Source organism: Podarcis cretensis, assembly GCF_951804945.1.
Source record: "Podarcis cretensis genome assembly, chromosome: 2".
In the NCBI taxonomy this organism is placed as follows: Eukaryota; Metazoa; Chordata; class Lepidosauria; order Squamata; family Lacertidae; genus Podarcis; species Podarcis cretensis.
The window spans coordinates 111,594,446-111,619,291 of record NC_137171.1 but is presented as its reverse complement, the minus strand read 5'-3'; the positions used below and the strand labels follow the sequence as shown (position 1 = coordinate 111,619,291).

General features: G+C 43.9%; 1 long non-coding RNA gene across 2 annotated transcripts in view; it reads right to left on the bottom strand.

Moving 5' to 3' along the window:
* Positions 1–9,527: 9,527 nt before the first annotated feature.
* The window catches only part of LOC307209140, a 45,445-nt gene continuing 30,126 nt past the window's right edge, over positions 9,528–24,846 (bottom strand). Inside the window, exons 2-6 of one of the 2 annotated variants that reach the window (XR_013835331.1) lie at positions 18,281–18,432; positions 16,948–17,076; positions 14,387–14,640; positions 12,589–12,689; positions 9,528–10,558 (exon numbers count right to left, since the gene is read on the bottom strand). This is a non-coding gene — a long non-coding RNA (uncharacterized lncRNA). The remainder of the gene's footprint in view (positions 10,559–12,588; positions 12,690–14,386; positions 14,641–16,947; positions 17,077–18,280; positions 18,433–24,846) is intronic. The other variant, XR_013835330.1, reaches the window with a different exon arrangement.

The window sequence follows — 24,846 nt, the reverse complement described above, 5'->3', positions numbered from 1 at the left end:
TTGGAACCCGAATGTCCAACATGGGTTCTGTGGCTTCCAATTGGCTGCAGGAAGCTCCGGAAGCTGAGCCTTGGTTTCCAAATGTTTTGGAAGTCGAACGGACTTCTGGAATGGATTTTGTTTGACTTCCAAGGTACGACTGTAAACATGCTAAATTAGCTCACTGTCTAGGGCATAAGAACATTTTTCTATGTACATTATCCTGTGCAAATAACCTAATTTGCATAGAAGTAGATAAGTAGGTACCGCTGTGGCAGGAAGGTTAACAGCTTTTCCGTGCACTCTGGTTTCCATCACGGTCTTCCATTGTGCTAGAAGCAGTTTAGTCATGTTGGCCACATGGCCCAGAAAGCCAAGCCCAGGGCTAACAGTCATATATATTATATACTGTCTATCTATCTATCTATCTATCTATCTATCTATCTATCTATCTGCATAACATCATTCAATAAATAAACAAAAGAACTTTAACATTAGAGTTTGACATGTTGGAAAAGAAAATGCACAAGCACCTTAAATTCATCCTCTTAGCAATGCCCACCAGGGGCTGATTAGCCAGGGAGACATCTCAGAAATGTAACCAAAACATTTTTCTGGGGAAGTGGCTGTTGTTTTATACCTCTCCAACTGGCCACATAAGAGAAGAAGGTTCCACAGGGTACCTGCAAACCTGTTCCACCTGCTTTCGCCCCTCTTTACCTTAAGTTTTTGCTTGTCAGCTAAGGTAAGAGACCAAACTTTGCACCCCTGTCCCTGCAGTGGGAACTGCATGGATGGTGATGCATACAATGAGGAGCTCTTTCTAGCCAGGCAGCGGTTGTCAGATACAAGATTAAGTCTCTGCATAACAAGCCGTCTGGTTAACAACGGTTGCAACCTCCTGTGTCTGCACCACAGAACAAGATCCCGTGTAAAACATTGTGCCAATCTGGTTACGCCCTTCCCATCGGAGCATACTCTCTGAGTTGGATTCACATGACATAACTTCACTGGGGTAATACTCCAATGGTATCCTAGTTTAAGCACCGTCTCTCTCTGTGTGTCTCACTGTTTCATACTACAATACCTCTCAGAAATTTACCAGTGGTTCAGAGATTTGGGATAAAAGGGCTTAATGCAGAATTGTTATGACATCCTTCAGTTTGGGGCTATCACTGTTGCAGCAGCATTCGAAAGTCAGATCCTTGCGTGTTGAATCTTCTTTTTAGAGCTTTGCAAGACGTCTGCATCTCGATTATTTGCAGCCAATTATGTCACGTTTTCCTCTAGCTTAGTTACATGAGCACCATCTAGGGGCCAGCCAGCCACAGGTAGGTCATTTGTCCAATAAAGCAAATTTGCCTCCCATCCTCTGTACTGCTGTGCTTTGCAGGGGCATACAAAGCGGGGTGCGGGCCGCCTCGGGTGCCACCCTGGGGGGGTGACAAAATGGCCCGCTGTCTCCCCCCCCCCAGCTGTAGGACAGCTGTCCATATGGGTGCCACATGTGCACAGTCGTGCGGGCGCTGCCGGGTGGTTTGCCCCGCCCCTTGGCGCCCCACAACAGGTGCCGGAGAGGCTTTCTCCACTACTGGTGCTTTGCCTAATATCTCAGAACGTTGGTGGAATAAGTACAACAACGTTGCTCTCAAAAATGGATTCGGGACCTTTTTAAGTTTAGTTAAGGATAATTTAATCAGGGATGGGATCACCCATATATGATGTGACCCAGTGGCCTAATGGGTAAGGCATCAACCTCCGGAGCTGGAGACTCTGGGTTCGAGTCCCATCTGGGTGATTCCTTGTTCTTATTTGGAAGGGAGCAGGTGGCACTGTAGTCTAAACCACTGAGCCTCGTTGGCTTGCCGATTGAAAGGTTGGCAGTTTGAGTCTACACAATACTTCACAGCCTTTGGACAGAGGAGAAGAGACCCAGAGAGCATGGTGTTTGACGTAGGCATGTCTAACAAAGGGACTTGGGGTTGAATAAATGTGCTGGTTTGAATGTTCTTGTCTGTGCAAGAGTATTAGAGAGGCTTCGACAACCCAGTCAGATGGGCAAGATATAACTGGTTGGCATCCATTTGTCTTGGGAGACAATGGAGGACTGCGCCTTTGGGGTGAGGTCAAGCTGTTGGATGGTTGCAGCTCCTGCTGTGGCTGTAGAGACTGACGTGGGAGGCAGTGGCGTAGCGTGGGTTGTTAGCACCCGGGGCAAGGCAAGTAATTCGCACCCCCTAACCCGTGGATTTGCGCTCCCTAACCCTAACCCCCAGATGTTGCGCCCGGTGCGGCCGGCCCCCCCTGCACCCCCACGCTACGCCACTGGTGGGAGGACATGTTTTGTTGCATCTGGGGCAGATGAAGGCATCCAGTTGTGCTTCTGCAAATGCACCATGGCATTTCTTGTCTCTGTGCTCCTCCTCTGGTCACTGCTGTAGATGCACAATCTGACTGTGTCTCTGGGCACTGCGGTCGTCTGCAAGGGTTTATGTTGCCAGCCTTCAAGTCATGTTTGCATACATCTTTGGTCAGCCGATTGGCCTTAAGCTGCCTGGGCAGGGCATCAGTGACTTCTTATTCTTATTCTTATTCTTATTCTTATTCTTATTCTTATTCTTCTCCTCTCCCTGTGCTGTTCTGGGGTTATCCCACCCACCCACCCCAGGTAATTTGAGGGGCATGGGGGAAGGAGACCCCTTGCAAAGGGATGCCATTGACAGGGGTTCTGCAGACAGAGTTTGTGAGGTGAATCCCGTAGTTTTAAATAACTCCTGCCTGGTGCTTTGTGGGTTGCAAGAGTCATGTAATTCTACTCAATATTGATCCAGAGCGGAACTCCAATGTATATTTAGCAGAGTAAAAACCTAAACACATTGCAGGAGTCCCAAAAAACAGACCAGAGACAATTATATTTCATCCAACAGAGCTTTACTGCTACTGAAGGCAAATGAGCCTAACGGTCACAAATCTAATACATTCAGGATTGGCACTGTCCATAAGAAATCCAGTTGCAGCAGACTTAACTTATTGTAAGTTATTGTAAGTTTAAGTTAAGTCTGAACCTTAAGACTAAGCATACTATGTCTTCTTCTTCTTCTTTGGCGATCACTCGTAGCTGAGTAAGATTGTCTTCCATAAACATGGTTTTAACAATGAGTCCGTAAGTTACTGTGGAGGCCAATTCTGGTTTCACACGTCCTTCCACAGTGGGGACATTGGTTTCACTATGTACAGAACACAACACCAGAAGGAAAAGGAAAAGAGTTCTTCTTTTGCCTCACCAGGAAGTGGCAGTGTGTGGCAATGAAATTTGGAATTCTAAAGTAACAGGCCAGGGAATAACCCACCTTTGCCTGATTTGACAATAAAAGCATGTATCTCTTACAAGGGGACGCTCAGGGCTTCAGAGAAAGCATGGCCTCCATGGGGCTGTCCCTGAATAAGTTTGGCCCGACTCATAGCCACAGACATGCCTTAGACCTGGTGTTCACCTTTATGGACGTGGGTGATCCGACCCTAAGTAGTGCCATGGTCAGATCAGCTCCTGGTGCAACTAGATCAAGGGGGTTGGGTGAGCAGGTAGGTTCTCACTCTGGAACTACCTCCTAGGATTCCCCTGCATGGAGAGAGACTCAGTTATAAAGACGATGCAAACTTTTCATGGGATATAATTAATGAACACCGAGGTGAGGGGGAAGGTCCTCTTCCCTTTCTAGCACCCTGCATCCCCCTCTGAAAGCTGAGAGCATGCAGCTGAATCATGCAGGTGGCCAAACTTATTAAAAGGACGATGATGAAATAGAAGTAATAGAAATGGACCGGTTAAAAAGTTAAAAGAAATGGCTTTTTAGCTTTAACTGGCTAGAAAGCACGTTAACTTTAAAAGTAGAAAACCTGGCTTTCCCAGGGGTTTCCCTGGCACTGCCCACTCTCTAGGGCTCTCCATATGGCAAAATGGCATTTTATTGCCGCTGCCTTGGGCTTCTTGAGAGTGGTTGCTGAACAGCTTGGTAGGTTTCTGGAGGAAACATTGGCTTTAGATCCATTTCAGTCTGAGTTCCATCCTGGTTTCGGGACGGAGACGGCTCTGGTTGCCCTAACAGATGATCTCCATAGACAATTGGATCGAGGCGGGTCAGTTCTGCTGATTCTTTTAGATTTGTCAGCAGCCTTTGACATGGTTGATCATGATCTTCTGGACCACCGCCTCGCCGACGTGGAGATACAGGGCATAGCCCGTAAATGGCTGTGCTCTTTTATCTCTGGTCGGGGACAGAGGGTGGCACAAGGGAGGGAGATGTCGCTACGCCACTCCTTGGTGTGAGGAGTGCCGCAGGGCGCAATCCTCTCCCCGATGCTTCTTAACATCTTTATGCACCCCCTTGCCCAGATTGTCCGGAGCTTTGGGCTGGGCTCTATCTGCTGATGGATGGCCTAACTGCCACTCAGCTCTATCTGCTGATGGATGGCCACACCGACTCGGCCCCGAACACACTGACCAGATGCTTGGAAGCTGTGGCTGGATGGTTTCATGGGAGCCGATTGACACTAAATTCTTCAAAGACAGAGGTCCTATGGCTGGATTGGGATGGCATGGGGATGAGGGACCAACTCCCTTCTCTTGCGGGGGCCCAATTAGTGCCAGTGCCTTCCGTTAAGAGTTTGGGTGTAATCCTTGACGCCTCCCTTTCCATGAAGGCGCAGGTTACAGCAACAGCCAAGGCGACATTTTTACACCTTCGCCGCATCAAGCAGTTGGCCCCTTACCTTTCCCGCCCCGACCTGGCCACAGTGATCCATGCGACGGTCTCCTCCAGGCTTGACTACTGTAATTCGCTCTACGCGGGGCTGCCCTTGAAGCTGTCCCAGAAACTCCAGCAGGTGCAGAATGCTGCAGCGAGGCTCCTCACAGGGTCTCTGCCATGGGAGCATATTCACCCAGTGCTTTTCAAGCTGCACTGGCTCCCGGTGGAGTACAGGGTCAGATTTAAGGTGCTGGTTTTGACCTTTAAAGCCCTTCACGGCCTAGGACCCTCATACCTATGGGACCGCATCTCCCAGTATGCCCCACGGAGGACCTTAAGGTCCATAAATAGCAACACCCTAGAGGTCCCGAGCCCTAAGGAAGTTAGCCTCAACCAGAGCCAGGGCTTTTCCAACACTGACTCCAGCCTGGTGGAATGCTCTGTCTCATGAGACCAGGGCCCTGCAGGATCTGATTTCTTTCCGCAGGGCCTGTAAGACAGACTTGTTCCACCTGGCCTTTGGCTTGGAGCCAGTTTGATTCCCTCCCCCTCTTTCTTTTTCCTTTCTCCTCCTGTGATGAGGCTGCATTTTAATTTTTTTAATGTTGTATTTTAATCTTGCTTTTAAGTTGTATTCATTCAACTCGTTTTTATTATTGGCTGTTAGCCGCCCTGAGCCCGGCCTTGGCTGGGGAGAGCGGGATATATATAAAAAATTATTATTGTTGTTGTTGTTATTGTTGTTGTTGTTGTTGTTGTTGTTGTTATTATTTTGGAGATGGAGATTTGGCCTCTTAAGAACTACACGTCCCCAAGTTCCACAGCTCATCCTGGCCATTTCTGCACATTTCCCCAAGTCAGCAGGGCAGCCAGGTGGTGGCAGGAGAGAGAACAGGCACAAGCAAGCAGAGACATGGATCCCAGGAAGAAGGGCAGCCGCAGCCACTGCAATGGCTAAATCTGCAGACCCCAAAAGAGATATGCAAGGAAATAACCTATTTTTAATGTACAAGTTTATAAGCCTACTAGAGGTGAATGCTAGTGGGATTCTGTGGTAAAATCCACTTCAGAATTCTGGACGTTGCTAGAGTACTGTGAAGTTTCCTGAACGAATAAACCCCCATTTCATATTAAAATACAAGCTTCAGTGTGTTAGCTTATTTTGTCACTTAGGAAATCTTACTTCCTGGTTCTTCTGGTATCCTTATGATTTTCGGGACGCTCCCCTTCTGGCCGATTCCCGTATAAACATTGGCACATATCCTTTTTTTTTTTAACATAATTTTTATTAACAGGCCAATCATATCACATTATTTCAATTCACATTAGTTCCAAATTATACAGCCAAATTTTTCAATTTTGTTGGGGATACCCATACATCAAGCTTCAAAGGAGGATCCAAACATCACTTCTATTACTGCTTTAATTAAACAGTTCTATCCAGTTCTATCCAGATATGTTGGAAATGTAAAGAGACCGAAGGTACATTCTTTCACCTTTGGTGGACATGCCCAAGGATTAAGACTTTCTGGGAGATGATCTATAATGAAATGAAAAAGGTATTTAAATATACCTTTCTGAAGAAACCAGAGGCCTTTCTCCTGGGCATGGTCGGCCAATTGGTGACAAAGAAAGATAGAACTTTCTTTATGTATGCTACAACAGCAGCAAGAATACTTATTGCAAAGTACTGGAAGACACAAGATCTACCCACCCGGGAAGGATGGCAGATGAAGGTGATGGACTACATGGAACTGGCGGAAATGACTGGCAGAATCCGAGACCAGGGAGAAGAGTCGATGGAAGAAGATTGGAAAAAATTTAAAGTTTATTTACAGAAACATTGTAAAATTAAGGAATGTTAGAAGGATGTTGGAATGAAGTTATGTGGTTTTAGCAGAAATGTTATAAAGGATTAAGTAAAAATAGATTGTTAATTGGTGAAAGGAGAGATTATATTACATTATATTACATTATATTATATATTATATTACATTATATTATATATACATTATATTAAGATAAATTATAGGACAAAAACTGGGAAAGATGGAAAGGATTTGCTGAAATAGCTAACCGAACTAGAATACAAAAAAGGGAGGCATGAGGAGGTCAAGGAAACAAGCAAATGAAAGATAAGTTATGGGAAGGTTTGATGTGTTTTTAAATTGTTTCTATTTTTCTGTTTTTTCTTTCTTTTTCTTTTTTTTCTTTTTACTTATTGTGATGTGTTGTCTTGTTTTTGCTTAATTTGGTGTTTTCTCTTTTCTATTTTTGTAACCTTTAAAACTTTAATAAATATTACCTTAAAAAAAAAAGAGTAAAATATCTCATAGAGGGCTCTGCCAGGTTAAATTCAAGTTCAATCATCATTCACATTACAATGAGTCCTGGTTCTCCTCCCCCCGTCTTTCTTAAACAAGCCTGTCTTGCGAGACACCATTTTAAACTGCGTCATAGAATTTTCCATTCTCCGATATTTACCAATCCTCTCTTCATTCATCCTTAATTCATCCCACAGTTTTTGAATTCCTGCTTATGATAAATAAAATACGGCAGTTCTTCTTTCTACTTTCTTTGGGGTGGAGGGTTATTATTAATGCTCACATAGGATAAAGAAAAGAAAAGTTTTTTCCTCCACCCCCCTTCTCCAAACATACCAATCTCTTAATGGCGCTTCATCGCTTGATTTATTTGTCCTCTCCCACCGCTCTGATTCCAGAGATCCATTAATCAGCAGCCTTATCTCTCAAACTTTGCTTGATGTATGTGCTTCAGCTCCTTTCCAATTATATATTTCCAATTATATTTCCAATTGTGTTTCCGAGCTGAAACGAACCAGCATGCGCCGATTGGAGACGGCGTCCGGGAAGAGCTGACTTCACCGAGGGCTGTGCCAAGTGACCGGCACCCCCTTCTCTCGATTCCGGGGGTGCATTATGGCCACCGCTGGCAAGACTGTCCCCCCCATCTCCTTGGGGGGTCGGGAAGACTGCATACTTCCCATAGCCAGTGTGGTGTAGTGGTTGAGAGCGGTAGTCTTGTAATCTGGGGAACCGGGTTCCCGTCTCCGCTCCTCCACATGCAGCTGCTGGGTGACCTTGGGCCAGTCACACTTCTCTGAAGTCTCTCTTTTTTTTTTTTTAATTAAATTTTTATTAATTTCCAAATTTTTAACATAAACAAAAGCAACATTAAAACAAATACAAAAAAAAACCATTTTTCTTAACCTTATTTCCATAACCCTCTTTTCCCGGACTTCCCCATACCTTTCCCTTTTTGTATCCTTGATTTTAAACCATTATTCAGCAACCCTTCTTAACCAATTTAAATGAAAATTGATTCTCTTTTTCAATTCCACCCTAAAAAATTAAACACAATTTTCCGCTGCAATTCTACGTCTTCTTTTCCGTCGGCATTTTAGCATTCCTCAATTTTATAATAGTTCTTAAGATACATCTTAAATTTCTTCCAATCTTCTTCCACAGTCTCTTTCTCTTGGTCGCGGATTCTGCCGGTCATTTCTGCCAATCCCATAAAGTCAATCACTTTCGCCTGCCATTCCTCCAGCGTGGGTAGCTCTTGTGTCTTCCAATACTTTGCTAGAAGAATCCTTGCTGCCGTAGTAGCATACAAAAAGAAATTCTTATCCTTCTTCAACACCAACTGGCCAACCATACCCAAGAGAAATGCCTCTGGTTTTTTGTTAAAGGTGCACTTAAGCACTTTCTTAATTTCATTATAAATCATTTCCCAGAAGGCCTTAATCTTTGGGCAGGTCCACCAAAGGTGGAAAAAGGTACCTTCAGTCTCTTTACATTTCCAACATTTGTTATTGGACAAATGATAAATCTTCGCAAGCTTGACTGGGGTCATGTACCACCTGTAAATCATTTTCATAATGTTTTCTCGTAAGGCATTACATGCCGTAAATTTAATACCTGTGGTCCATAACTGCTCCCAGTCAGCAAACATAATGTCATGACCTATGTCCTGTGCCCATTTAACCATAGCAGACTTCACTGTCTCATCTAATGTATTCCACTTCAACAGCAAGTTATACATTCTTGATAAATTCTTAGTATTGGGTTCTAACAGTTCTGTTTCTAATTTCGATTTCTCCACCTGGAAACCAATTTTCCTGTCTTGTTTGTAGGCCTCCATTATTTGAAAATAATGGAGCCAATCCCGCACCTTGGACTTTATTTTCTCATAACTTTGTAATTTAAATTCACCACCTTCTTGTTCTAAAATTTCAGAATATTTCGGCCAATTAGTTCTCATATTAAGTTTCTTTACCTCCTTGGCCTCCATCGGTGAGAGCCACCTGGGGGTTTTACTTTCCAATAAATCTTTATATCGTATCCAAACATTATATAGTGCTTTCCTGACAATGTGATTTTTAAACCCCTTATACACTTTAACCTTGTCATACCAGATATATGCATGCCAACCAAAGTTATTATCAAATCCTTCCAAATCTAGAATGTCTGCATTTTCAAGAAGTAGCCAATCTTTTAGCCAGCAGAAGGCTGCCGCTTCATAGTAAAGTCTTAAGTCCGGCAGGGCAAACCCCCCTCTTTCTTTAGAATCGGTAAGTATCTTAAACTTAATTCTGGGCTTTTTGCCCTCACACTTCTCTGAAGTCTCTCACCCTCACTCAACTCACAGAGTGTTTGTTGTGGGGGAGGAAGGGAAAGGAGATTTTTAGCCGCTTTGAGACTCCTTAAAGGGAGTGAAAGGCGGGATATCAAATCCAAACTCTTCTTCTTCTTCTATAGCAGCCTCTTAATTACCTCGTGTGGATCGGAGAGATGTTATTGTCGGCCATCTTTCAATGCGCCACCTGGTGGCCCCCAAACATTGGCACATATCCAGTAAGATTATGTACACACAGAATCAGCAGAGATCAGCAGAAGCAGAGTTGTGTTGGAATTGTAGCATCAAACATTTTTTTTACAGCAAAGAAATAAAAGTAACTGTTGTGTGAGCAGCTTTCTCACACATCCTCTTTGTGAGAGACAGAAAGAAAGAACAAAAAGCAGAAGTTTATCAGCCTGACTTCTGTTTAAAGAGACATTCATAACAAATGTAAACATCTGGTCATGTGACCCTTTGGGACAGTACCAGTGAAAATACTGACAATGATACCATGACTTTTATAAAGTACACGGAAAGGGCAATAAGAATCATATATAATTTTCTGTTTTACAATTTAAAATACTCATTTTAACATCCCTAAAATATCAATGATTTCCCTTCTTCTCTTTCCATGGTTCATTTTGCGTGTCATAAATCCCTGCATATTTTACAAAAACTAAACCGTTCAGTATTCCATTATTGCACCCATCAAAACTTATTTACACTGTTGAATTTATCTTAATGTTGCCAAGGTTTTCAAGTATATATAATTCCACCCCATATATTCAATAAACATTTTCCAATCTTCTCTAAATTTATGTTCTTCTTGTTTACTTCTTCTATATGTTAAGTCTGTGAGTTGTGCATATTCTGTCAGCTTAATTTGCCATTCTTCTTTAGTTGGGACCTCGCTCATTTTCCATTTTGGGAATTTTTCAAATTGTGAGCTTAAAAAGGGATATAATTAATGATACAACCCAGTCTTTCAAAAATAAGGCACTTATTCTTTAGGACCATGTTAAGAAATTGGTAAAGCTTTTGTTTGGGGGTTTTGTGCTTTTGTGCTGGGCTCTCTTCAAGCTTGGAGATGTGGTCTTCTGCATATCCAGTGTCTTTTGTTTTCACAAAATGAAGAACTGATGTTTGGGGCATTTAAGAAAGCGCAGTGGCCATCTGCTCCAAAATTAAACCTGCAACATTTATTATTATTATTATTAGTAGTAAAATTTGTATACTGCCCTTCACCCAAATAACATACAACATAAAAATGCAACATGAGAATACAAAATGCCTAATAAAACGAAAACAAATACAACCCCCCCTCCCACAAATATATTTAAAAGGCCAAGGAATCTCCCAAAGGCTTGTTTGAAGAGAAATGTTTTCATCTGGTGCCTAGAGATATGTTATGATGGTGCCAGCAAGCCTCCCTGGGGAGAGCATTCCACAAATGTGGACACGGTAGAGATAGGATCCAAGCGAGGTATCGATATGCAATTTATTAAGGACTGGTTAGAAACCTGTTAAAAACAACATTATGCTGCTTCAAAATCAACAGTGACCAAGTCAGGATTACCCTCCTAGGCAGGAGGATAAAAATGTCTGCAATGGGTACCAAAACCCCAAAATAGTCAATGTCTATCAGATATCCATGGAAAGGGAGTTCCACAACATTGCTGCACTAAATGTCCTGCAGTGAGGCCTAATGGAGCAGTATAACACCCCTACATTGACAGGCCTGTGGCTTGGGCTTGGGCTTGTCAATCAGAAGGTCGGCATTTCAAATGGGGTGAGTTCTCGTTGTTCTGTCCCAGCTCCTGTCAACCTAGCAGCTCAAAAGCACGCCAGTGCAAGTAGATAAATAGGTACCACTGTGGCGGGAAGGTAAACGGCATTTCTGTGCGCTCTGGTTTCCATCATGGTGTCCCATTGTGCCAGAAGTGGTTTAGTCATGCTGGCCACATGACCCGGAAAGCTGTCTGGGGACAAATGCTGACTCGCTTGGCCTGAAAGTAAGATGAGCATTGCAACCCCATAGTCACCTTTGACTGGACTTAGCTGTCCAGGGGTCCTTTACCTTTAACCTTCTACCTTCATACCAGCCAGAGCAGCTCCCAAACTGGTGCAGCAAATAGGCACAGATTTGGCCTGCCTCCATCCAGGGGTGTATGAAGTGGAGGGGGCGGAGGGGGGGTCGCCATGGATGCCACTCGGGGGGGGGTTGTCAAGATGGCCCCTGCCTCCCCCCAGCTGTAGAGCGGCCAAGGGCATGCACAGTCAGTATGGGCGCATCTCACACGCCATCCATACAGGCGACTGTACGGGCTGCCGTGCATGCACACTCCATACATGATGCTGCATGTGCGCACTCCATATGGATGTCGTGCGTGCATCACTGGGCAATTTGCCCCGCCCCTCGGCGCCCCCTGTTAGGGTGTGAAACCTAAGACGCTGGCAAGTTAGCAATGTCATGTGACTTTAAGTAGTCAAGCTCATTAAGTTGTTAAGTTGCTCATTATATAAAGAGTGTTTGTTTTCTCTGCCTGTGGGGGCGTGAAGCAAAAATGTCTGAAAGCTCCGGAGGTGTTTCTGTTATCTTTCTGCAATAAACCTGTCTTTGGAAAGACAGGCTTCCCTGTGTCGTTATTTCTTTGCTGCTGAGACTCTGAAGCTTGTACTGCAACAAGAATCTCTGCACTGGACTTAATTAATGCTCTGCAAAGAGAACTGTTGCTGGTTGCGCAGCGGAAGCGTTTACTGGACCAGTACACAGACTCTCTTACCCCCGCCCCAGGTGCCAGAGAGGGTTCCTCCTCCACTGCCTCCATCATGTGACAGCAGCAGAACTGTTTCAGAATCCAATGGATCCTGTGCCCAAGTCTGTTTTGAGGGATTCTGCTTCCTATTGCTAGCACGGTTACCACTGACCAAGCTTCGGGGGGGGGGGGGATACATTGGGGCACCGCTTGCCAGCAGGGCTCCCTCACCAGCATAGGCCAGAGATCTGGATGGGAGGGATGGGAGAAGGCGCATCTCTGCCTCGTCCAAGCCCCCTCCAGCACAGCGGATCATGAGACAGAGGTTTCATTTCTGATTCTTTTAAAAAGAGACACAACTTTTCTCTCTGGGTGTGTATTTAATGGAGCAATATTTAGGGGAAATCTCTCATCACGCAACCGCCTCAATATAATCGGAAACCTGAATCAGATGGATACCTTACCATTGGTTGAAATCTGAGCCATTTGCCCATTTCCAGGGCTGTCCTTCCTCCCTCTGTAGCCCAATCCAATAATCAGCTGGGTTTTTCTTCAGTAGAAAATTCTGCAATTATTTTTTTTTGGGGGGGGGGGTGAGAGAAGCAACTCAGTATTTGACAGACCCTTTTCAGAACATCATCATTTTCAAAAAGAAGAACCTCAGAAATTCAACGCACTTGGCAGGATTTTCTTCAGATATACTAACATGCTTAAACATTTGCCACAGCAGTTGAGAAAAACAGTGATATAAAAGCTAACTGCTAAACTAACAGTCTTTTTTTTTAGTCTTCAAGGCTAATTTATATTTTAATATTATTCATTAGGGGTTTTTTTGTAGCCGTCATTCCATGCACTCTCCCACATACCCTGAAATGATGCTGGGCCCAGGGCATTGTGGGGGATACAAAATGGCTGCCAGAATGCTCCTACAGTTGCTTCTGTTGCCGTGGCAACAAAAACAAAGACCTTTAGGCGACAGTGGGAGGAGGAGAAAGAAGCTGTGGCCCTGCAACTGCTAATGGCGAGCCCCACGTCCAAGGAAACTGTTGGGAGAATTTATCTTCCCTTCAGACAAATCTGGCTAGATGGCTGCCAAAATAACTGTGGCCAGAGGGCCATTTATGCAGAGAGGCTGGAACACTGAGCACCATCTGGTGGAAAGGCAGGACATGAATTAGAAACAACCAAGCAAAATATGCTATGGGCTCATATACCACTTGCCATTACATGGTGGACTGTGTTTTACAGCCAAAGGTATTTCTAAACTCTCATCCACGGGAGCCTCACAGAAAATATATTACAGTACAGTAGTCCACTTTGGAGCTACAAAAGCAGGATGGTTCACTTTAAATGTTTTTATACCACTTTTTAGTCACAAAAGAGAAATATCTAAATGATTCACACAATATCTGGTAAAAAGCAGTGATAAACAAAGTAACGAAGAACCAGCACTCTACGGGTGGTGCCTGACTGAATGCCACAGGGACTGAATGCCATACAGTAGGCACCAACACAGAGAAGGCCCTGCTCTGCACCTCCACCAGATGGAGCTCTGTAGGTCATGGTACAGTCAGGAGGGTCTCATCCACAACCCAGCTGAGGTGTAGATCTAGGAGGTACACCAAACTGAGCTGATGAAACATCCCTGGTCGATACAGCAAACTAAAGTTTCAGGCATGGCGGTGAATACAGAAGGAGTCCAATGTCGTAATTCTGAGTGACCGGGAGATGATGTGCACCCAAAGAATATTTGAGGCCCCTCCACTCCAGTGCCGGGGTTGAAGTGGCCGGAAAGATCCTTCTACCTGCCCCTTGAGAGAGAATCTCTAAAGAGCAAGCAGACGGGTGTTATCTACTGATCTTAGCTAAGCCCTAGAGCACTAACTTCAAAGACTGAAGTAAGGCCAATGGAATACTATCTCTGACATTGCAGGGAGAACCTAGCCACTCTCCTCCACGAATTAATTTCTCTAATTTAATCCTCTTTCAATGCCATCCAAGTTAATGATGGCCGTCAATTCCTCCTGGTGGGAAAGAGCCCCTGTCAGTGTTAAGATCAGAGGTGAAATAGGCTTATCTGTGGTATCCATAAAATGTAACGGGATGACTGGCAACTGGAACAGAAGAACTGAGCTTGATTGGGAGCTGTGGTGGACCTGAGACTCCCTGCTGCTGATTTAACTGGTAAATCACAATACAGCCTTGGCCTAAATGCTACTTGCTTATAATGAAGTCCACAGGGCAGACTGGAAAGGCTCTCACCATTTCACTTGGAGTATCGATTGCCGTCAGGGAGCCACCATAAGAAGAACAGTTGCTCTGACTGGAGGTCCAGTTTGCCTCAGCAGTTGAAAAATAGTAGCACCAGGCTTCATGCACGACCCAGCCCTGAGGGCAGGCGGGGACACAGGAAGGGTACGGATGTGATGGTGTGGGTTTTGGCAGAACCCAGCCCTGAGGGCAGGGGTTGTAATCTGAAGGGTACTGATCTGTTGATGAGCGTGTCGACAAGATACCTGAAAGAAAGTAATTTAAGAGCAGCTAACCTAACTGCACAGCTACTGCTCTGGAAATAGAGGGGGCTATAACCCAAACTCCACTTAGCTTGGCAGTTAGCCCCACTGAATTCAATAGGGCTTACTTCTGAGTAGACAAGGTGAAGATTGTTGCTCTACTTAGGCTGCAATCCCACAACCATTGACCTGGGAGTTCAAGCCCAGTGGGACTTGCTTCTGAGCAGATAACATACCAATTTGTAATTCCATAGATTAAATTTGCAAATCTTTGCATAGGAATAAGAACAATAGCTCTGAAGAAAGTGATTGAAAACAAAGGCCTATTACTTTAACATTAAAAGGGAAAACAGCTGTGGCTGCTAGCACTGCAGCATAGTCCATTTATTCATCGCTGTGTGCTTTTCCTGACTGGTGCCATTCCTAACACAGTTTAACTCCTTACTGCAGAGATAGGGCCAAATACAGCCCTCCAATCCTCAAATATTTGGTCCTTGGGACCCAGGCCACCCCACTCACCTGCCCTGCTCATGCCTAGGTTTCACTCAGCTATGATGCGTTCTTGAATTATGACTTTTGACATGTGAGTGCAGAAGTCTCTGGGTGGAATTTAAACTAGCATTAAGGAAATTGATCAATCGGGCAAGCAAAAACATGTGTGTTTCCAAGCTATTTCTCCCTTTCTCCTCCCCACAGTCTGTTCTGAGGGTTCTCCTGACACACAGCCCAAGCTGTTTAGGGGGGCCAGGCAGGAAGAAAGCTTGTTCCACTAGAGGGACTTATGCTGGCTCCAGCTAGCGCAACTACAGTGATACCTCGAGTTACAAACGCTTCAAGTTACAAACTCCACTAACCTGGAAGAGTTACCTCGGGTTGAGAACTTTGCCCCAGGATGAGAATGGAAATCGTGTGCCGGCGATGCAACGGCAGCAAGAGGCCCCATTAGTGAAAGCACACCTCTAGTTAAGAACAGTTTCAGGTTAAGAACGGACCTCCGGAACGAATTAAGTTTGTAACTAGAGGTACCACTGAATTAAACCCAGCCTCTTGTCTTTTGCTTGACTAGAATATAGCTTTGTACTTTTCCACACAAGTAGGAAAAGGAGCCCTTTTTTGCTTTAGAAAATAGAGCAGAAGAGAAAGTAAAAAAAAAAATGCAAAGTTCACTGAATTTGTTAAAATAATAATAATCTCTGAAGCACACAATTTCTAATCCATCTTCAAGTTCATTCTCTTATATTTGTTCTTAACTCTCCAAAACTCTTTGGGCCTTGAAGCTAAAATATAATAATTGCTGGGGGAAATAAACTAAACATTCTACTATCTGTGTGCCTTGATGTTTCCTTAGTCTTCTTACATATAATTTATATATCAACACAGCAGCTTATACCGTTCTGGATGCTGATTTTATTATAAAAATTTTTTTGCCAAGGGTCATTCGGATAAAATTGAATTAAACTGTGAACTAAATGCAAAGTGAACTAGTAGATACATACTTGGTTCCACACATACTGGAAGGTTTTCCTATGATGCTCAAAAATGGGTTCTGCCTCCCTGTGGTACAGGACTGCAGTCTAATTATCAAGCAATATGTATTAAATTGAGTGACACTTATACTTGACAATTTCCCTAAAGGCTCTGATGTTAGCCTGTTAGCCTGTCACCGCTCTAGCTGGTGTGTGGTCTACTGTACAAAGCTAAGAACCACACCTGTTGCGTTGCCCCTTTTTCGCCCCGGCCCTGCCCCTCAGCGGCCCCCATCCCCAGAAGTTCAGCTGCGGCCTGGAAAACCCAAACAATATAAGGCAATATAAGGGGAATGTCTTTTGTCTGCCCAAAACAGAAAGCCTCTTCTAAAATGGTGCCTGACGCCCACAATTTTTGGAAGCGTTAATATTAAATGGGGGGGGGGGCTGCTGACCTGATTAAACACGGGAGACATTTTTAGTTGATTAAAAAGGCTTTCCATTGATCAGTCAAGTGGGCATTGTAGTCCTAAAACCGTGATATATTATAGTCATTGCCAGAGCCGTCTCCTGCTGGTCTTACAGAAGCTAAGGCTGCGGTCCTCTGCACACTGCAAAACACTAATTCACGGGCAAGCATTTTCAGGGGAAAATTTGTTACGTGGAAGAGGAGCCCCATCTCCCTGAGATTGCCACCTGTTTCCTCCACATTTGTGTTACCTTGGCAAACAGACATAGAAGCACGTGTTTGCCAAGGTCCCACTGTTTTGCCTGTTAAGGCACAGAAGCAAACAATGACCACAAGGTGGCAGTCAAAGGTAATGGATAAGGGAACAGAACTCACCAACGGCAACTGCAAGGCCGATATTGCTAATAAATAAGGAAACGGAGACAGATAAGAAGATATACAGAGTCCGAGCTTTAAAAGTATACGTTTTCTCCTTCTTTGCCATCTCTGGTTTATTTTCATCCACTACGAGAGAGAGAGAGAGAGAGAGAGCGCACAATGCATATATTAGATGTCTGCTTCGTAATCAATAATCTTTTGGACAGTTTTGTGAGTATTCTGCACTAAAACAAACCGAAACCACACAACCCTCCCAAGTTTTTGCACCAAAGTGATCAAAGTTATATGCAATTCTGAAACCTGTATAGATTATGCAAGCTCAACATATTAGCATTAAAAAGCTTTGCAGATAAATGAAGATTCACCACCACAACCACCCTGGCTGTTAAATAAAACTTTCTTAGCCATTCTTTTGCTTCCAAGACTGAGTAGGCATTCTGGCATGGAATTATATGGACTAGAAACTTTATTTTTAAAAAAGAATAAAATGTGGGATTCTGATAAAGTTGGATTTTGCACCAAATATCACAAATCATGGTTCCACAGCAGTGTATCATTCACACTGTATTGGCTGCAGTCATTCATTATTCTGCTAACTTGAAACACTTTTCAGACTTCTGGGCTATTAAATCATCACAATGGCTACAGGTGATTTTTCATTAATGCTGTCTGGCAAGCTCACTGGATATTTGACTCCCTTCACTTCAGTTGGTAACAAAGTCTCTGTGAAAGTTATTTGTTTCTTTTGAAAATGGTCCACTTTCATTTTCAGCCACACTATTGTGAATACGGCCCATCACCACCCTTGGCTACATAGGCTGGGCTTACAAAATGGAATGATTTTGCATTCTCTAAAAAGAGATTTTTAAGAGCTCGCTCTTAAAAAAAACCCAGAACCAACTACAATCTGTCTCCAGTCTACGTCTTAATAATAAATAATAATAAAAAAATGTGTTTATATCCTGCCCTCCCCAGCCGAAGCCGGGCTCAGGGCGGCTAACAACAATCAAATAGTGCAACATTCTAAAAACATTTCATTATAAAAAATTAATTAAAATCAAATTGAAGGCAACCATTCAGCTAAAGTTCTGTGAAGATTGCGAAAGGAGGGAGTCAGGCTGCGCCCTGACCAAAGGCCTGGTGGAACAGCTCTGTCTTGCAGGCCCTGCGGAAAGATGTCAAGTCCTGCAGGGCCCTAGTCTCTTGTGACAGAGCGTTCCACCAGATTGGAGCCGCAGCCGAAAAAGCCCTGGCTCTGGTTGAGGCCAGCCTAACCTCTCTGTGGCCTGGGACCTTAATACTTTTCATGCATCAGCATTAACTTGCTTACCAGAATTTTCTCTCATCTCTGAATGTTCAGAATTGTAACTTGCTCCGTTCTGTTGAAGCAAAAGCGTAACTTGCTCTGCTCCATTTACAGGTTTCTCGTAGGTATTGGCCTGTTCCACCATTTTTGGCTCACCTTCCAGCAGAACTTTCAACCTTCAGAAAGATAATAGAAAATCTTATTTACAAGCAAAACAACCTTTGCTTGCCTACATGCTATTAGGAGCACCAGATGCCTTTATAAGAAACAAGAGGGAGGTATCAAAAATTGAGGTTTGTAGAGGTTACAAATATTTAAGTGAAGAGGACAACCCCCTCAAAAAAATATTTTAAAAAATACATTGAGGTCTGAGCACGCTCAAGTAGCCATGGGAAAGAAGAGAGGTGGGGAATCTTTCCCCCTCAAATTTCCTTCTCAGCTACTTGGTGGAGGGTGTCGCCTTCCACAGAGCTAGAAGCAAAGGGCAGCAGGGCAGCTACTGTAATTTTTGCCTTTGTACATAAGCCGTACATCTATAGAAGTTTATGAAATTATGCATGACACGAAGAAAGTGGAAAGAGAAAAGCTACTAGCCACCTGTCCAGTTGGGGGCAGCAGTGTTTCCGAATATTGGTTGCTGAGTGGAGGAACCAGAGACCAAATTGCAAACATGCACTGGATTATGGAGAAAGCTAGAGAGTTCCAGAAAGACATCTACTTCTGCTTCATTGACTATGCAAAAGCCTTTGACTGTGTGGACCACAGCAAACTATGGCAAGTTCTTAAAGAAATGGGAGTGCCTGATCACCTCATCTGTCTCCTGAGAAATCTCTATGTGGGAACAACAGATTGGCTCAAAATTGGGAAAGGAGTACGACAAGGCTGTATATTGTCTCCCCGTTTAAGACATATGTCAGACAATGTGAGGAACATTATAGACATTTTGGAGTTGTTAGAAGTCGACATTAACAGGAAGGCTGTTCTGATTTTTGTGGACGCGGAGAAAGCCTTTGACAATATTTGTTGGAGTTTTATGAAAAAGAATCTCCAAGGGATGGGGGTAGGCCAAGGTTTTGAAAACGGTATAGGTGCAATATATTCTAAACAAAAAGCTAAGTTAATTGTAAATAATGTGGTAACGGAAGAAATATTTATAGAAAAAGGTACACGGCAGGGATGCCCAATATCCCCTCTGCTTTTTATATCAGTCCTGGAGGTTTTGTTAAACATGATTAGAAAGGACCAGTTGGTTAAAGGAGTTCAAGTCGGAGTTAGACACTACAAACTAAGAGCATTTGCAGATGACCTAGTATTGACTCTGCAACAGCCAGACACTAGCACTAAAAGAGTATTAGAACTAATTGAAATATTTGGTCGAGTAGCAGGTTTTAAATTGAACAAACAAAAAACGAAAGTGTTGGAGAAAAATTTAACAATGGAAGAAAGAGAGAGATTTCAGAATGAAACAGGCTTGGAAATAACGAAAAAGGTGAAATACCTGGGGATAAACTTAACGTCTAAGAATGTGAACTTATTTAAGGATAATTATGAAAAATGTTGGTTAGAAGTAAAGAAAGATTTGGAAATATGGTCAAGGTTGAAACTTTCCTTGTTAGGCCGAATTGCTACTATTAAGATGAATGTATTGCCTAGAATGCTATTTTTATTTCAGATGTTGCAGATTTTGGACAAGATGGATTGTTTCAAGAAGTGGCAGAAAGACATATCAAAATTTGTCTGGCAGGGCAAAAAGCCCAGAATTAAATTTAAGATTTTAACTGATGCAAAGGATAGAGGGGGGTTTGCCCTGCCGGACTTAAGACTCTATTATGAATCGGCAGCCTTTTGCTGGTTGAAACACTGGCTACTTCTTGAGAACACAGACATTTTGGATCTGGAAGGGTATGACAATAGCTTTGGTTGGCATGCATATTTATGGTACGACAAGGCAAAGGTGTACAAAGGCTTTAAAAACCATATTGTAAGGAAAGCATTGTATAATGTTTGGATTCGATACAAAGATTTGTTGGAAAGTAAAACCCCCAGGTGGGTGTCACCAATGGAAGCTAGGGAAGTAAAAAAGCTCAATATGGACTCTAAATGGCCAAAATATTATGAAATTTTAGAATATGATGGTGAAAGGGTTAAACTTCAGAGTTACGAGAAATTAAAGCCCAAGGTTTGAGATTGGTTGCATTATCATCAGATAAATGAGACATTCAAACAAAATAGGCTTCCAGAAAGAGAGGTCAAAACTAGAAACAGAATTGTTAGAATCCAATACTAAGAATCTATCAAGAATGTATAACTTGTTGTTGGAATGGAATACACAGGATGAAACGGTGAAATCAGCTATGATTAAATGGGCACAAGACATCGGCCATGATATTATGTTTGCTGACTGGGAACAGTTATGGACTACCGGTATTAAATTTACTGCATGTAATGCTTTAAAAGAAAACATTATGAAAATGATCTATCGGTGGTACATGACCCCAGTCAAGCTTGCAAAAATTTATCATCTGCCTAACAATAAGTGTTGGAAATGTAATGAGACTGAAGGCACTTTTTACCACCTTTGGTGGACCTGCCCAAAGATTAAAGCTTTCTGGGAAATGATCTATAATGAAATTAAGAAGGTCCTTAAGTGGACTTTTCCTAAGAAACCAGAGGCTTTTCTCTTGGGCATGGTTGGCCAATTGGTGTTAAAGAAGGATAGGATTTTCTTTATGTATGCCACCACAGCAGCAAGAATTCTACTGGCGAAGTATTGGAAGATGCAAGAACTACCTACTCTGGAAGAATGGCAAACAAAGGTGATGGACTTTATGGGACTGGCTGAGATGACAGGAGGAATCCGTGACCAGGGGAAGGAGACAGTGGAAGAGGACTGGAAGAACTTTAAAATATACCTTAAAAACTATTGTAAAATTGAGGAATGCTAAGATGTCAGGGGGTAAGAAGTAGAGAATTGCAGCTGTAACTAAAAAGCTAAAGGAAATTTAATGAAAGGGAATCAGGATAATTGACTAAAGGGTTGCTAAAGAATCACTAAACAAGGATGCAGGGATGGGGAGGTATGGGGAAGTCAAAAGAAAGAAGGGTATGAAAATACAATCTTGAAGTTATATTGGTTTAAATGTTTTGGATGTTTTTGTTTGCATTTTGAATTCTTTGTTTTTTGTTTTGGTTTGTTTCTATTATGTGTTTGAAAAACGAATAAAAATTATTTTAAAAAAAAAAATATTGTCTCCCTGTTTATTTAACTTACATGCAGAATTCATCATGCGAAAGGCTGGACTGGATGAATCCCTAGCCGGAATTAAGATTGCCGGAAGAAATATCAACAACCTCAGATATGCAGATGACATAACCTTGATGGCAGAAAGTGAGGAGGAATTAAAGAACCTTTTAATGAGGGCGAAAGAGGAGAGTGCAAAATATGGTCTGAAGCACAGCATCAAAAAAACGAAGATCATGGCCACTGGGCCAATCACCTCCTGGCAAATAAAAGGGGAAGAAATGGAGGCAATGAGAGATTTTACTTTCTTGGGCTCCATGATCACTGCAGATGGTGATAGCAGCCACAAAATTAAAAGACGCCTGCTCCTTGGGAGAAAGGCGATGGCAAACCTAGACAGCATCTTAAAAAGCAGAGACATCACCTTGCCAACAAAGGTCTGTATAGTTAAAGCCATGGTTTTCCCAGTAGTGATGTATGGAAGTGAGAGCTGGACCATAAAGAAGGCTGGTTGCCAAAGATGGAGGGCACAAGGAGAAGGGGATGACAGAGGACGAGATGGTTGGACAGTGTTCTCGAAGCTACCAGCATGAGTTTGACCAAACTGCAGGAGGCAGTGGAAGACAGGAGTGTCTGGCGTGCTCTGGTCCATGGGGTCACGAAGAGTCGGACACGACTAAACAACAACAACAACATACACCAGGAATTTCCCTGTCATAGCCGGTATTCAGCCCCCTTAAGCAGTGTCTGTTCGGAAATCGCTGAAAAGTGCTGTCCGGATTTTCACTTTTCGAAATATGGCAACCCTACTGGAAACCATGGGAGGTGAGAGTGCTCTTGCACTGATGTTCCCCACAGGCATCCAACTGGCCCCAGGGAGAACAGGATGCTGGACTAGATGGGACATTGGCCTGATCCAGCAGGCTATTCTTACGGTCTTAAGCTAGTTTATACACTACTCTCACACCTTTCTCTGTCCTTGACGCAGGCAGGCAAGCATTTGGATTTCGAAGCCACATTCCAGTCGGGCCAAAAGAGTGGGTGCGAGATACAGTGGTACCTCGGGTTAAGTACTTAATTTGTTCTGGAGGTCCGTTCTTAACCTGAAACTGTTCTTAACCTGAAGCACCACTTTAGCTAATGGGGCCTCCTGCTGCCACCACACCGCTGGAGCACGATTTCTGTTCTCATCCTGAAGCAAAGTTCTTGAGAGCCAGTGTGGTGTAGTGGTTAAGAGCGGTAGACTCCTAATCTGGGGAACCGGGTCCGCGTCTCCGCTCCTCCACATGCAGCTGCTGGGTGACGTTGGGCCAGTCACACTTCTCTGAAGTCTCTCAGCCCCACTCACCTCACAGAGTGTCTGTTGTGGGGGAGGAAGGGAAAGGAGAATGTTAGCCGCTTTGAAACTCCTTAAAGGGAGTGAAAGGCAAGATATCAAATCCAAACTCTTCTTCTTCTTCTTCTTAACCTGAAGCACTATTTCTGGGTTAGCGGAGTCTGTAACCTGAAGCGTCTGTAACCCGAAGCGTCTGTAATCCAAGGTACCACTGTACATCTCCTCTTCCTAATACTATAACACTCCTCTGTGGGGAGGAAATTCCACCACTCAGAGCCTGCTGCAGATAATGCCTTCTGCCAAAATTTTTCAAGGGCACTGGAACTACCAAAGGGGACTCCTCTGCCGATCTTGCCCCCCAAACCTCCCAAGGAACTGTAGGGAAGCAGTGTCACAGTGCCAACTCGCTGTGGCCTTACAGCCCACAAGAAGTGGGCGGGTTATCAGTTTCCTCTCTTTTTTTGTATATACAGAGGTACCTTGGGTTAAGTACTTAATTCGTTCTGGAGGTCCATTCTTAACCTGAAACTGTTCTTAACCTGAAACACCACTTTAGCTAATGGGGCCTCCTACTGCCACGGTGCCGTCGGAGCACAATTTCTGTTTTCATTCTGAAGTATAGTTCTTAACCTGAAGCACTATTTCTGGGTTAGCGGAGCCTGTAACCTGAAGCGCATGTAACCCGAGGTACCACTGTAAATGAGTCCCAAGGGAAACCCAGAGGGCTGCCAACAGAACAGCCTCCAAATCGGTTCTATCCCATCTAATGCCTCTGGTTTCCATCCCCATACTTTCCTCCCTTTTCGCGGGTTTTAGGGACTGCCCGTCTTCCTTTATTTGTTTACGCGCTCGTCCTAAAGAGCGAGAGAGGAAGCAGAAAGGGCTTTGATTCCAAGTATACCTGTGGGATTGGCGGCACGTGAGAAGGACGTGAGAGGGGTAGAAACATAAATCAAGTTCTATCTTTTAATACTGCGCATCACCCCAGTAACTAACTTAAAAAAAAAAAAATGGCTTTAAGGCTCCTGTCCATGCGCATTCGCCAAGCAACATCTTGTTACGCAGACAGTGGCAAACTTTTTAAAGCACCCCCAGAACTGCAGCTTCGTCATCGCTTGTAGTTTTCTGCTCCTTTAAGCACCCTGCCCACCTCCTGCCTGCCGATCGGGCTGTGAGCGGCGAGGGAATCCAAAATACCAGTACGTGTCAACTCAGATGGGGCTCCGCCTTGCCTTGGACTGGATTGAGCCAGCCGGCTTTCCTTGGCGCGCTTTTCTATTGAATCACGCCGCCGCCGGCTGCTCTATAGCATTCTTATCTCCATGATGCCATTGGCTACTCATACTTGTGATGAGCACCTAGACATAAGAAGTTAAGTAGAGTGATCCGCTTGGCTTCCGATTTCATTCCCTCTCTCCTATATCAGAAGCAAACCTGCCCATACCCATAGAAACCCAATGAGAGATCCAGTATTTTAAAATAGCCGTGTTTGGGCATTCTCTCTCTCTCTCTCTCTCTCTGACCGTGAAGTTGAGCTTGATCAAGAGCATAGCTGTCAACCTTCCCTTTTTTGCAGGAAATTCCCTTATTCCAGCGCCATTTTAGATATCCCGTAGACTGTCCCTGGGACAGGTGAGGCTTGATTGACAGCTATGATCGAGAGGAGGGAAACTGAGGCTGACTGACCTTCCCTGCAGCCTGCAGGTTTGTGTACAGGAGAGTTTCGGCTGGAAATGCAGTCCCGCTGCAGCCACCACTCCAGAAGAGCGTTTCTACACTGCAGGGTTGTTGCAAGTTTCTCTCTCAGCCCCGGCTCAACCCGCAGTGTGGACAAACAGCATTGCGCAACTCCGCAAAAAAGTTGTTGCAGGCCACCATGTCCGCCAGCAACAGACTGGCTTGCAGGGCTTTTTGTATGCGCTCTACGTGTGGCTACCTTTGAAGGTGACCCGGAAACTACAACTAATCCAGAATGCGGCAGCTAGACTGGTGACTGGGGTGGCCGCCGAGACC